The sequence below is a fragment of the Solanum verrucosum genome, unplaced genomic scaffold, assembly GCF_900185275.1.
Source record: "Solanum verrucosum unplaced genomic scaffold, falcon-dt-bn FXZP01000085.1, whole genome shotgun sequence".
Taxonomy (NCBI): domain Eukaryota; kingdom Viridiplantae; phylum Streptophyta; class Magnoliopsida; order Solanales; family Solanaceae; genus Solanum; species Solanum verrucosum.
In genome coordinates this window covers 586,154-599,577 of record NW_026019839.1, presented here as the reverse complement: position 1 = coordinate 599,577, position 13,424 = coordinate 586,154, and the positions used below count along the sequence as shown (strand labels likewise).

The 13,424-nt window shown below is 35.6% G+C and overlaps 1 protein-coding gene across 2 annotated transcripts in view; it reads right to left on the bottom strand.

Annotated features, from left to right (window-relative positions):
- The window catches only part of LOC125815695 (protein NSP-INTERACTING KINASE 3-like), a 451,704-nt gene that overhangs the window by 80,075 nt on the left and 358,205 nt on the right, over positions 1–13,424 (bottom strand). The window contains exon 1 of one of the 2 annotated variants that reach the window (XM_049495253.1): positions 99–103. The exons of the other annotated variant lie outside the window; for it this stretch is intronic. The gene's annotated coding sequence lies outside the window, so the exon portion shown is untranslated. Of the gene's footprint in view, positions 1–98; positions 104–13,424 lie in introns of those variants that run through there. 2 annotated transcript variants of the gene reach the window in all.

Here is a 13,424-nt window from a genome sequence, read left to right as displayed (position 1 = left end):
CTCAATCATACAATAGGTTTCAACTTAAATACACAACCTAATCATGTCTCACAACGAACAATAACTTCAACAACACCACCACCAACATCAACAACAACTAACAACTTCAACACTTCAACAACAATTCCAATCTTTTCTCAAATCATAGAATAAACTTAGTGTGTGGGAGGGAAAGGATCAACCCACACGAAAACTCACATACCTTGATAGGGATCACCCCCGACGAAAATCCACAATGATCTTGTTGATCTCCTCTTTGTTCTCTTCTTCTCCTTCTTCTCTTCTTCAATCTCAAGAACCCTAACTCTTTTTCTTTCAAAATGGGGCAAAATGGTCCAAAGATCAGCCTAATACAACATTATGAGCTCAAAAGAAATGATTTGTGAAAAGACCAAAATGCCCTTAATTTTCCGGACGGATTTCCCTTCCAACTGCCCAACTTCTAAAGGGCATAACTCCCTCATACGAACTCAGAATCGAGCAAACTCGGTGGCGTTGGAAAGATCGATCCACGAGCTTCGCAACCATAACTGGAACTACTCCTAAATCATCCTGAGCTAGGAGTTACGACTACTCAAAGTTGGCCAAAACTCACTGATTTCCACACTTAGCCAAATTTCCAGATCTTTTTTTTTTTTTTTCAAATTTTTCCAAAAAAAAAAGACTATTTCCAAATTTCAAGCTCCTTCAAAGCCACTTAAATTGTCGGATGTTACATCATCACACACATAAATATCTATTGTGTCCCCATCATGCATAAATAATGCAATGTTACAAATGTCCATGTCATTTTTTAATTCCTCCAGATCACCCCCTAGAGACTTAGCATAAGTTTTCCCCAACTTACTAATCCCAAAAGACTTAGCATAATCTGCAAGTTCAGGAATTGACAAATGATCTGCATCCACATTCTCTACATATTTAGTCCTACCCCCAACATATATTGGACCTACCTCACTCACCAAGATACCCCCAAATTTGAACCTTAAATTGAGGTACGTAGTAGCCATAGTGTCAACCTATAATAACCACCATTAACAATCAATATAGGCAACAACAACAAGATAGAGGCAACAACACCAAAAAACATACAATAACACCAAAACAGAGACAACAACATCAAAACAGAAGCAACAACACCAAAAAATATACAATAACACCAAAACAGAGACCAAAACAGAGGCAACAACACTAAAACAAAAGCAACAAAACCAAATTTAACTCATAAGCATACAATTATACAAGGAAATTATAATAAACAATACAAAACATAATTGGTACTTAGTAGCCATATTACTCAACATCATACAAATATACATAAGGAAATTACAAAATACCCCACCATTTAACAATACCAAAATAGAATATTGAAATAAAAACCATAGAATCTTAATTTTACTAAAAAGCCCTAATTTTTTGAACTAATTACCAGAAACCCTAATACTCATGCATGCATAAGCTGAACGACTTCATAATAGTACAGTCATTAAGTGAAAATTCTAGTTGAAAACTATATAATCCCTAATCGGAAACTTAATCGGAAACTATGGCGAAACCCTAGTCAAATTACGGCAAAATCTTAAACGAAAAATAGGGCAAAATATAAATGAAAAAGTAAATGAAACAAACAATAACACATTATAAGAGTGGATAATCACTTACTTGGTAACAATTTCAGACAAGATCGAAAGAAAATCGATCAATCGACCAAACACGTCACGAAATCGAACAAGCCTTCACGTCTAAGAACTGCAACTTACCCAAATCCAGAAAGAGATCCGCGAAATCTATCCTTTACTCCGTCAATTACACTTCTTAGAGAGCCAAAAGTTCGTCCGTCGATTACACTTCTTACCAAAAGTTAGAGCTTAGTGAGAGGTTTAGTGATTAGTCCGGAAGTTTTAATCTAGGTGACAAAGTTTGACATTTAATTATCTAGGTGGCTAAAATTTATCCAGGTGGCTAATATTTATCCAGGTGGCTAATATTTATCTAGGTGTCATGCGCGTGTAGACACGATTGGAGTGATCGGACAATAAAGGTGTACGCGACGGAGGAATAAACAAGTTCGGGGGGTAATTAAAACGAAATTTAGTTTAGGTGTACACCGTATAAAAAGCTTCAAGTTCAGGGGTAGTGAGTACTTCTGCCTTAATTAATAAAAAAACAAGTGACACGTGTCACTTGTAAATTGGTTATTCGCAGTGAATACACTGCTTCACGCGCCTGTTGTGCGTGTTTACAACCCAGGTGAGGAAATGGGTCAAAATGACCCTTTTACAAAGATATTAAAAACTTTAGTGGGGTAATAGAACAATTGTTAAGTTAAGGTGTCTTTTTGAAAATTCGAGACAATTTCAATGGTGACTTTATGTGTTTTCTCATACAAAAACAATGAATTGGGATGGAAGGGTAAAGACTTCTGGGTGTACCCTCCCGATCAAGAATTGAGGGGTTGATTTTGTAACAAATCAAATAAAAAGATAATTTTATTTATACTTTGTAAAATAACTTGACATTTTCTTCTGAGAAAAATTTCATTTTTAGATTTTGAATTCGAAAGTTCTTATTAAAGACGTAACAAACATAATATATTGTTATAACATCTAATATATTGTGGAATTATTTGGATTGACAATAAATTATATTAGAGCTTGAAATGTTACGTTTTGAAAATTGTCTTTTACTTTTTCATGTTTAGTTAGATAAATATTTTGAAAAAACATTTTCTTTTAAAAAAATAAGTTTCTTAAAAGTGAGAAAAATAACTTTCTTAATGAAAATATGAAACTAAATTATGAGAGAAAAAACAAGGTCTATATTTATCGTATATTTCCACTCACCTACAGCCCCAAAACTTACCGTTTGAACATCTCACTCCTATCATCCCCGAGGCTCCACGCCCACCCCCATCACCCTCGAGCCCCCACAACCCCATCTCTCTCATTACAAAAACATTAAAGACTAATTTATTTTTCTTAAAAGAAATCGTAACATATAAAAAAAAAAAGATCTACTACTATAATTTAAGGTGTCGGTGCAACAAATATGAGGAAACTGAAATGAACAGAAGGGGTAATAGATATTACAATCTAATAGTGTTAAGAGCTAATTGCATTCTATTTCTACTCTTTTTCAAATTACAAAAATCTCTTAAAATTTAAGAACTTTGGATACATCACTTAACGTCGTGATACATCGCGTCTCGATATCAGACACATCACTCAATGTCTCGATACATCGTGTCCCAATGTTGGATACATAACTCAACGTCCGATACATCGCGTCCCGATACATTATATTTGTTGATACAAGACACACATGTCCGATCCCAATACATCGCTCAACGTTTCGATACACTACCTTTGTTGATATAAGACACACCTGTCACTATACATTACATCGTGATACAACACCTCCCAATACATCGTGTAAGAGTGATGTATCCGAGAATAGGAGAGGGTAGGAATTTTTATAATTTTTGTAAAGAATATGGTACTATAAAATAAGTTGTGCATTTATGTATTTTTTCCTTTTACTAAATCATAAAAGTATTGTTACTTCCTATGTCTAATAATAGTTGTCCACTAGTAACTTAACACACCTTAAGAAACAATAAATAATCAAGGTAATATTGTTACATTACCCTTTGCATATATATTAAACTTATACTTTAAAAAATATATTAAATATTGCATAGTATTTAATAACAAGGTCTATATTTAATGTATTTTTCCGCTCACCTACCACCCCCAAGACTTACCGTTCGAACATCTCACTCTAGTCATCCCCGAGGCTCCACGCCCCACACCCCCATCCCTCTCATTGCAAAACACTAAAAACTACCTTTTTTTAAATTAAAAAAAACATATTTTTTCATGAACAATATAATCGTACCATGTAAAAAAAAAAATCTACTTGAAGTGATGCGGCAAATTGAAATGGAGGGACCATATCATACTTAATTTTACTCACAAGTCACATGGGATAAGGTTTTATATTTACTATGGATAAGAGAAGAGGAGCACCACAAAAATATGATATAAATTCTGTTTTATTTTACTTGATTTTTATATTTTATCCTCTTCATTTTTTTTAAGTATTGTGTTAAATTTTATTAGATACATAAAAATAAACTGATGGAGTAATTACAATTTACTGGTTTGTTTTAATAAATGAAAAAAATATTGTTACTCCATCTATCCAATAATAGTTGTTAATTATTGACTTAACACACATCTTAAGAAATAATAAATAATAGGAGTAATATCCACTACAGGAAAAGCGTGATACGTGGGAAATTTCTTAGGGATTAGTATGAAAGTTTATTTTCCTGCTAATTTTCATACTAATCCCCATGAAAATCCTCATGTAATTCACCTTTTTTTTTGTAGTGATCATTACATTACCCTAATGCTTTGAGAAATACATTAAATACTCCCTCTATTTCATATTAACTTAATCTTTGGGTTTTTTTTTATTGTTCAAAGTTTAAAATGGATGTTTATTTTTTTTTCTTCATATTTGTCCTTACATTTAATGAAGTTTAATATTTTCTAGGAGATAAATTAACTACTTACAAAGTTATATTTATAATTTCACGAAGGACAATAGTGTATAGTATGATTTAAATTATGTCCTTAGATGTTTTTCTTAATAAGTGTGCATTGCCTCACAAATTCAACTAATATGAAATAGAGGAAGTATTGGATAGTACTCTTTCCGTCCACTTTTATTTGTCATGTTGCGCTTTTCGAAAGTCAATTTGACTAATTTTTAAAGTTAAATTAGATTACATTAATTTGATTTTTTTAAACAAAAAATTTAGATATTAAAAAACTATACAAAAAATACTACAAATTGTAATTTTTTGCATATCAATATGATGAAAAAATATATCGTAAAATGTTAGTCAAAATTTTTATAGTTTGACTCTAAAAAAGGAAACTATGACAATTAAAAATGGACAGAAATAGTATTTAATAGACATGGTAAAATAGACACAAAAAGATAAATTATCTCTTGATTTTTCAAACTAGATAAAAATTATTGGACAACTATTTTTAATATAGAAGTAAAAATAAAGAAAGAGAGTATTTTCTTTTCATACCACTCTTAATATTAAAGAACAGTATAAAAATAATTTAATAAAATACACCTTTAATTAAAATTATTCTTAAAAAATGTGTGATGTTTTAAACGTGAATTTTGAGTGTCCTTTTCTGCATTAATTTAAAATATCAAGAAAATCTATTTTGAGCCACAAGTGTTTGAGTGTATTATATAGCCTTCTGCCATTTTGTCATTGAATAATGGAATCCATTAATTTGTTTACATTTGGAGCATGTGCTCTCTTACACAGTCAGGGAGCCCAAAATATAATTTAATCAACAACAATAATATATGCGATGTAATTTAATATAATTTTATAAATAAATTTATTTAAGTTTTATTTTTATCTTGAGGTAAAAAAGTTATTTTTAATAAATTATTGACGATTGAAATGTAATCTAATCAATAATATCAAAGACTTCTCTTCTCCTTCACTAAGGTGGGATGGACATGGTCAACCTCCTTTTATTTTTAATTAAAAAAATGAAAAAAAATTGATTCAAATCTTAACAATGAATTTTTCTTTGGTAGTGAGTGTAGTAGACCTAACCAACACAAATATGAGTGGCTTAGGAAATAAGATAAAATATCTATAGATTTAATGAATAAATTTTTCAAATCTAAAATAATTCAATTATCATTTATTATTTAAAATAGTCATTCAGCAGGCGAAGCTAGGGATGGCAAACAGAGTGGGACAGAGTGATTATAGGGCAATCCATGTAAACTTGCAAAGACTTGAGTCCACCTCACATAAATTTTCTTTTTCAATGCGCTTCGCCTCACCCTATATAAACCCCCAACGTACAGTTTGTTCCTAGTTTGAATAGTGCAAATAATATAAAGTTAAATCCAAATATTTTATTTGTTTAGAAAGTCACTTATCAAATCATGAATAATTAGCTTGCACAATCTAATTGGATGACTTTGAAAAAACTAAAAATTTAAAAATATTTATTTTACTATTCATTTCTTTTCATTACCAGTTATTTTTATTTATTTAACTTGCTCTGCCCTACATTGCCTTCAAACTACTCCGTTTCGCCTTCAACTTACCCTGTTTCGTCTCGCATTGCCTTCAACCTGCCTTGCCCCACTTCTGCCCTGCCCCATTGCCATTTCTAGGCAAAGCACATTACAAACTGCTTTTCTTCTTATCTTCTTCCACTTTGTAATTTACGCTTTATATTTTGATTTGATTTGAGTTTTTGTTTTCTTAAGTTTGAGTAAACTATATTCTAGTGTTTTATAGGAGTAATTTGTGATTTGCATTCTTAGGGGTCGTTTGGTGTGATGGATCAGAGAAAGTTATCCTGGGATAAAAAAATTCGTCTCTTAATTTGTTCTTTGGTTAGATAGGATGTTGTTGAAATGTATGCGTCCACCAGTGTCAATGGGACCAGGTCCTCAACACAGTTGAAACTAAAACAGTAGAGAACAAGTGCTGAAAAGTAAAGATTGACAAGAGAATTTACGTGGAAACCTCCTTGCTCAAGAGAGTAAAATCACGACCTGGCCTGCCAGGACTTTTAGAACTGTTTTTCACTAATCTTCTCAAGCAAAAGTAAAACCCAGTTACAAACCGAGATTAGCCTGCTAATCCCGACTCTAAGTAACACCTCTTATTACTTAGATGAGCCAGAGCAGATACAACACTACTCACTAAGCTATCACCCCTAGATAACTTAGACTTTGCTAAGCGGATACAATACCACCCACTATACTAATCCTGACCGATTAATATAGACTTTAGAGTAAGACCCTAAGTTACCCTTAACCTAGTTCTTACAATGATTCACACAAGTTTGAAACATTTTTTTCACAAGTGAAACGAATCCTACAATGTAAGCACTATTACAAGCAAACAAAGTAACAGCTGGTACAAGAAGCTCTTGAAGCAATCGATCAGATCCCTTACTGTTCTTGAAGCTTGAAAAACTCTCTCTATGAATGAATGAGTAATATTGTTGTTTGTTGTTGAATATATATCATGAAGAAATATTACCAATGTACAAGCAACCTCCCCTCTTCTGATTGGTGAAGTACTCTGCAGCTTCACCAACTTCCATACACGGACAACTTTTACAACTGTACAACACTTTGACAACTGGACGAGTATACATACTCTGCAGAGGACCAGGTTTCTGCACTTGTGAGGAGATCATCAAAACATCTAGGAACATACACACTTATCAATTTCCCCCTTTTTGATGATGACAAACAACCTGCATACCTCCTCACGTGAGTGATCAAACACATTCAATCAATTACATAACAAATTCCCCCTTTGTCAGTGCACCAGTAACAACCATAGTTCCCCCTTAGTTCAGTGCCCCTAACAATCACAGTTCCCCCTTAGTTGAGTGCCCCTATTCCACAACTAACTTTACAACAAAACTTCCCCCTTTTGACATCATTGAAAAGGTGAAGCAGTAAACATACTCAAGTTAAATGCAAGACAATAAAGAATTCAGGGCCTTAGGCCACACAGTACATGTGTATGTAAGCATAAAAAGAAAATTAAACCACACATGAACAAGGCAGAAACATAAATAACATTAGACCACAAATACTGACCACTGTAGTCAGTCAAAACAACAAAATCCACAAGAGTATTAATCAGGATTGAAGAACAAAGAGGGAAACTAGGGAAACAAGACATTTTTAGGATGGAAGGGGAAGGGGATTGATGGTGCGCATAAATAGAGACAGACGCTCATTTGCATCCTCATGAGCCTTGATAAGTTGCATGTTGAGAGCCTTAACTTCCTCACTGGGTGAGGCATTTGTCTTCAACAGCCTTTCATTTTCATCCCTCAAATTTTGCAACACCTGCTCATTTCCATCGCTGGTACCAAGTCCCCTCGAAACCGCCTTTTGTAATACCTCAGTGAAGCAATTTTAATCTCCTTGTTATTCAGAATCTCAGTAAGATCAGTCACTTCTCGTTTAAGAGCAGCCTGCTGCTCTAGAACATCTGTCCCTAGCTTTTCCTTCAACACACTCGCATTCCAGCATAATGGCAGAGAGGTTGATCTCTTCAAGTTCATCAAGCTTCTCCATGAGAAAAAGATCAGCAACAGATGCCACTGTTCTCTTTTCAGTTCTGGGCACTAACACCTTGTTGATGAACTCAAAAATCAACGGATATTCCCCTTTGAGAAACCTTTTTGGTAACCCTGCATTCTTGACATCTCCACCTTTTGTGGCAAGTTTTGTGAAGTCACTGGATGGTTTACAACCTTCGATTGTTCGAATTCCTTCCATAGGAACCCCTAAAATGATACCCAATATTTCTTCATCCAAACATGTTTCAACATTCTTGACATTAGTCGCGATTCCACCACTTTCCAGAAGTTCCATTTTGTAGAAAAATTCACGTACCTCAAGTTTGTGCAAGTACGGAACTGGTGGTTCAAAGAGATTGTTCCAATCTTGAATGGAGACAACATAAAGAAGATTTGACATGCCAAATTTAGTTAGGATGTCAAGGTCAAAGACTCTGCCATTCAAAACCTTTTGGTTCTCCATTGCCGTTATCCGCTCCTCCCTTGTCATTTCCTTTTCTTCACTTTGTTTTTGCACCCTAGGACCTGGTCCCTTTACGAGTTTTGATTTTTTCAGCTACTTGTTTACTAACTTTCTCCCTTTTCACTGGGATTTCTTTGCACTCTTCTAACTTTCTTTTGATTTAACCTTTTCTTTCTCACTTTGTTTTCTTTTCATAGTCACATAAGCAACAACATCCTCTGACTCAGTATCACTAGATTTGATAGGGAAAGGTGTAGAGGTAGGATTTTTAGGTTCAATACTTTCCCTCCTCTTTTTCCTTGCCCTTTCCGTTTGGACTCGATTTGCTGCTATGACACTCGTTTCACCAACTCCACAAACTGGAGTCAAAGGAGTTTTATCTGGAAGGGGTATGGAGAAGTTGAAGGAACTAAGGTTTTCAACTTCTCGGGAGATAAGAGTCTGGGAAGAAGAGATGGAGTTAGACATTTTGGGATAGAAAAGAAGATACTTGAAAAATAATTAGAGAATCAGAAGGAAATAACTGAAGAGATTTGAAGAATTTGATTCTCTAGATACTTAGTTTTAGATAGAGTTAAAAGGGTATCGGGTCCCTAACAGTACCGACCTTTGGTTTTAAAGTGAAAAGACACTTGAAATTGATGCGGTGAATGGGCGAGAGACGCGTGGCAGTGATGTTGACCTACAGACAATGTAGCATAAGTGATACTAACCTCATGAGGACCAGGTCTATATGGTTATATCTTTCCTTCAGCTAAACACACCATGAGTGTATACCTGCATTAAGGTACCAGAAGTGAATTCTTAAGTGACAAACATTAAACAAGTATAGATACCTACCCTCTTTAACATAATCAAAATAGAAGATTTTTGTGCAAATTGTCAGGGGATCAGGTGATTCTGTACATCCCCAGCCTCATCTGGTTCTTAATGAAGGATTCTTTACTCAGTGCCTTTGTAAAGATGTCAGCCAGTTGATCTTCAGTCTTGCAGAATTTCATCATCACATTTTGCTTCTCAACACTGTCCCTCAGGAAATCAGTGATGATCCAAGAAAATGTGCCATGCCTGATGTATTCTTTCGATCTACAAGAAAGCCTGCATAGTCGGCATCTGCAAAACCAATTAGATCAAGTAAGTCACTTGTTGGGTAGAAGAGGACCATGTCCTGATTTCCCTTCAGGTATCTCAGTATTCGTTTAGCAGCATTTTGGATGTGACTCCTTTGGTGCAGCTTAAAACCTTTCACACATCCGTACATTGAAGACTATGTCTGGTCTGTTTGCAGTGAGATACAAGAGTGACCCAATGATTCCCCTATACATAGTCTGATTTATCTCAACTTCATCTTCATCCAAGTCAAGCTTCACACTTGTGCTCATGAGAGTATCCAACACCTTTGAATCGAGGAGATTGAATTTCTTAAGCAGCTATTTGATGAACTTCTCTTGGCATATTGAAGAGCCTTGAGAGGATTGTTTGATCTCCAAGCCTAGAAAGAATGTGAGTTCTCCCATCATGCTCATCTCGAACTCGCTACTCATTAATTCAGGAAACTCCTTGCACAGAGAATCCGAGGTAGCTAAAAAAATTATGTCATTGACATACACCTGCACAATCAACAATTTTTTACCTCTCGATTTCAAGAACAAAGTATTGTCTATTTTACCTCTCTTGTACCCATTGTTCAACAAGAACTTTGATAGGCGTTCATACCAAGCTCTAGGAGCTTGTTTCAACCCATACAAAGCCTTATCCAACTTTAGTACATGATTGGGGAAGTCTGTCTCTTCAAAGCCTGGGGGCTACTTGACATACACCTCCTCCTTCAGATAACTATTCAAGAATGCACTCTTCTCATACATTTGAAACAGCTTGAACTCCTTGTGGGCTGCAAAAGCAATTAGGATTCTGATAGCTTTCATTCTGGCAATAGGAGCAAAAGTCTCATCATAATCAATTCCTTCTTCTTGGTTGTACCCTTGGACCACAAGCCTTGACTTGTTTCTTGTAATAGTTCCATGCTCGTCAAGTTTGTTTCTGAACGCCCATCTGGTCCCAATATTAGTTCTGTCCGCTGGTCTGGGGACCAGGTGCCACACTTTGCTTCCTTCAAACTGATGAAGTTCCTCTTGTATTGAGATTACCCAGTCTGCATCCTGGAGAGCTTCTTTGATGTTTTTAGGCTCAATATTTGATATAAATGCTGAAAATTCTGCTAGATTTCTTGATTTTGATCTGGTTTGAATTCCAGAATCAAGAGGGAAAATGAGATTGTCTAGTGGATGGGAGGATTGATGTTTCCATCCGGACTTCTTGGTAATCTCTTCCTCTTTGTCAGCATCAGAATCACCTTCACTTTCTTCAAGATTTGGAGGCAAAGCATCCTGTAATGGATTTGAGGGACCAGGTTCTCCTGAAGCACCAGATTCCTCTCCTTGTGTAGTCTGATCATTCCTCTGCTGGCCTGTCTGCTCTTCAAACTCATAGTCTTTACTATGGTCATTCAGTGTTCCTGATTCATCAAACTTGACATTCATACTTTCCTCAATACAAGGGGTTCTTTTGTTGAATGCTCTGTATGCCTTGCTTGTCGATCAATAACTGACAAATACACCCTCATCACTTCTGGCATCAAATTTCCCTAGGTCATCCTTTCCATTGTTCAACACAAAGCACTTGCAACCAAAAGGCCTAAGGTGTGCAATAGAGGGTTTTTTGCTGTTTAACAGTTCATAGGGGGTCTTCTTGATGACAGATCTGATGAGGCACCTATTAGTCACATAGCATGCAGTGTTGGCAGCTTCAGCCCAGAAATTCATAGCAAGCCCTGAGTCCACCAAGGTTCTGTTATTTCTTTCAACATCTCCATTTTGCTGAGGGGTTCTTGGTGCTGAGAAGTTGTAATTTATTTCATGTTCTGCAAAAAACCTTATAAATGAGAGTTTTCAAACTCTGTGCCATGATCTGATCTGACATTGACTATTTTGCAATTCAGCTTCACTTGAATAGCTTTGGCAAAGGTGATCAAGATTGCAGTTGTCTCATCTTTAGTGCGCAGGAACAGGTTCCACGTAAACCTGGAAAAATCATCAACAATGACAAGAATATATTTCTTACCTCCCCTGCTTTGAATTCTGATAGGTCAACATAAGTCCATGTGAAGCAGCTCCAGAGGTCTTGATGTATTGATACCCTTCTTGGCTTTGAATGATGACTTAGTCTGTTTCCCTTTAGCACAAGCATTACAGATTTTGTCATTTTCAAACTTCAGTCTCGGCAATCCGCTGACCAGGTCCCCTACAACAAGTTTAATTGTTCAGCAAAGAGTTACTACATGACCCAACCGTCTATACCACAGATCAACATCATCAGCTTGTGCACTTAGGCACGACATGTCATCTCCTTCTATGGAATCAAGATCAGTAACATAAACATTCTTGACTCTTTTTGCAGACATTACAATTTTCTTAGTTGCACAGTTTGTAAGCACACACCTTTCAGACATGAACTTGACTTCATTTCCCTTGTCACAAATTTGAAACACACTTAAGAGATTAAACTTTAGACCATCCACATAGTGTACACTGCCTATGGAATGATCTACAGTTCTTCCTATCTGGACAATACCAAGAATAAAACCTTTCTTTCCACCACCAAATGACACACCACCACCTTGGTGTGCTTTTAAAGAGAGGAAGTTTAGAGTATTTCCAGTCATATGCCTTGAGCATCCACTATACATGTACCAACATTGACTGCTCCCTCTCTTTTGCACAAGAATCACTTATTAGACTTAGAAACTCACTTCAAACGGAGTTCCCAAAAACTGTCAAAGGGTTTAATGAGAAACCTTTATGTTCATGGAGGTAAAGTGTTCTTGCTAAAATGATAACGGGGACCAGATCCCTTGTGTCCCTTTTTAAAATCATTTTTAGAGCTAACAAATTTTACATGCCTTTCTTTAGCTTTTCTTAGACTCTCACATTTCTCTTTCAAATGACCATTTCGACCACAGTGAGTGCACAAAAAATTGTCAGCTACAGACACATATTTGCTATGAGGGTTCTATTGGTCTGCGTCCCAACCCTTTCTTTCCATTGAAACTCTGATTAGACAGATTAAAGAGTATCTTAGAGGAGTCAGTCCATTTTAGAGAATGGCTTAACTCCTCTTTGACCTTACTCAAATCCTTTCTCATTTGAGAATTTGTTTCAAGAGAAGCAACTAACTTGGACTCAAGGATTTTAAGCTTTTCTTCCAGTTCTTCCTCAAGGATGCTAAGTTTTCTCTTTCCACCTACTGAGGTACCAGGTCCCTCACTAGGTTCCTGACTATCAGTATCGAGGATACCTATCCTAATACTCACTTCAGACATTTGAGCATTAAGAACTGAGTTTTCATTTTCGCACAGACTCAACTTTTCACTCATCATCAAATTTTCATAGGTCAGTTCATCAACTGAGTCAATTAGTAGAGCAACAAGTTTTCTCAAATTTTTAATGGGAAGAGAGTCTAAATCATCTTTAAGATCGAGAAGAGTTACCTCATTTTGATCCTCTTTATAATCGAATTTAGCCATTAAAGAGAAAATTGAGCTGAAGACATTTTGATCATCTTCAATAGCCATCATTGAAACATGATACGCTCAAATTACACCTCCTTTCAGAAGCATAAGCGATCGTTATCAAGTAAAGAACCCAACTTGTAGGTTGGGATCGAACCCACGAGGAAAATGGTTTAGACTTTACTTTTAACCGACAATTATATTCGATTAGTCA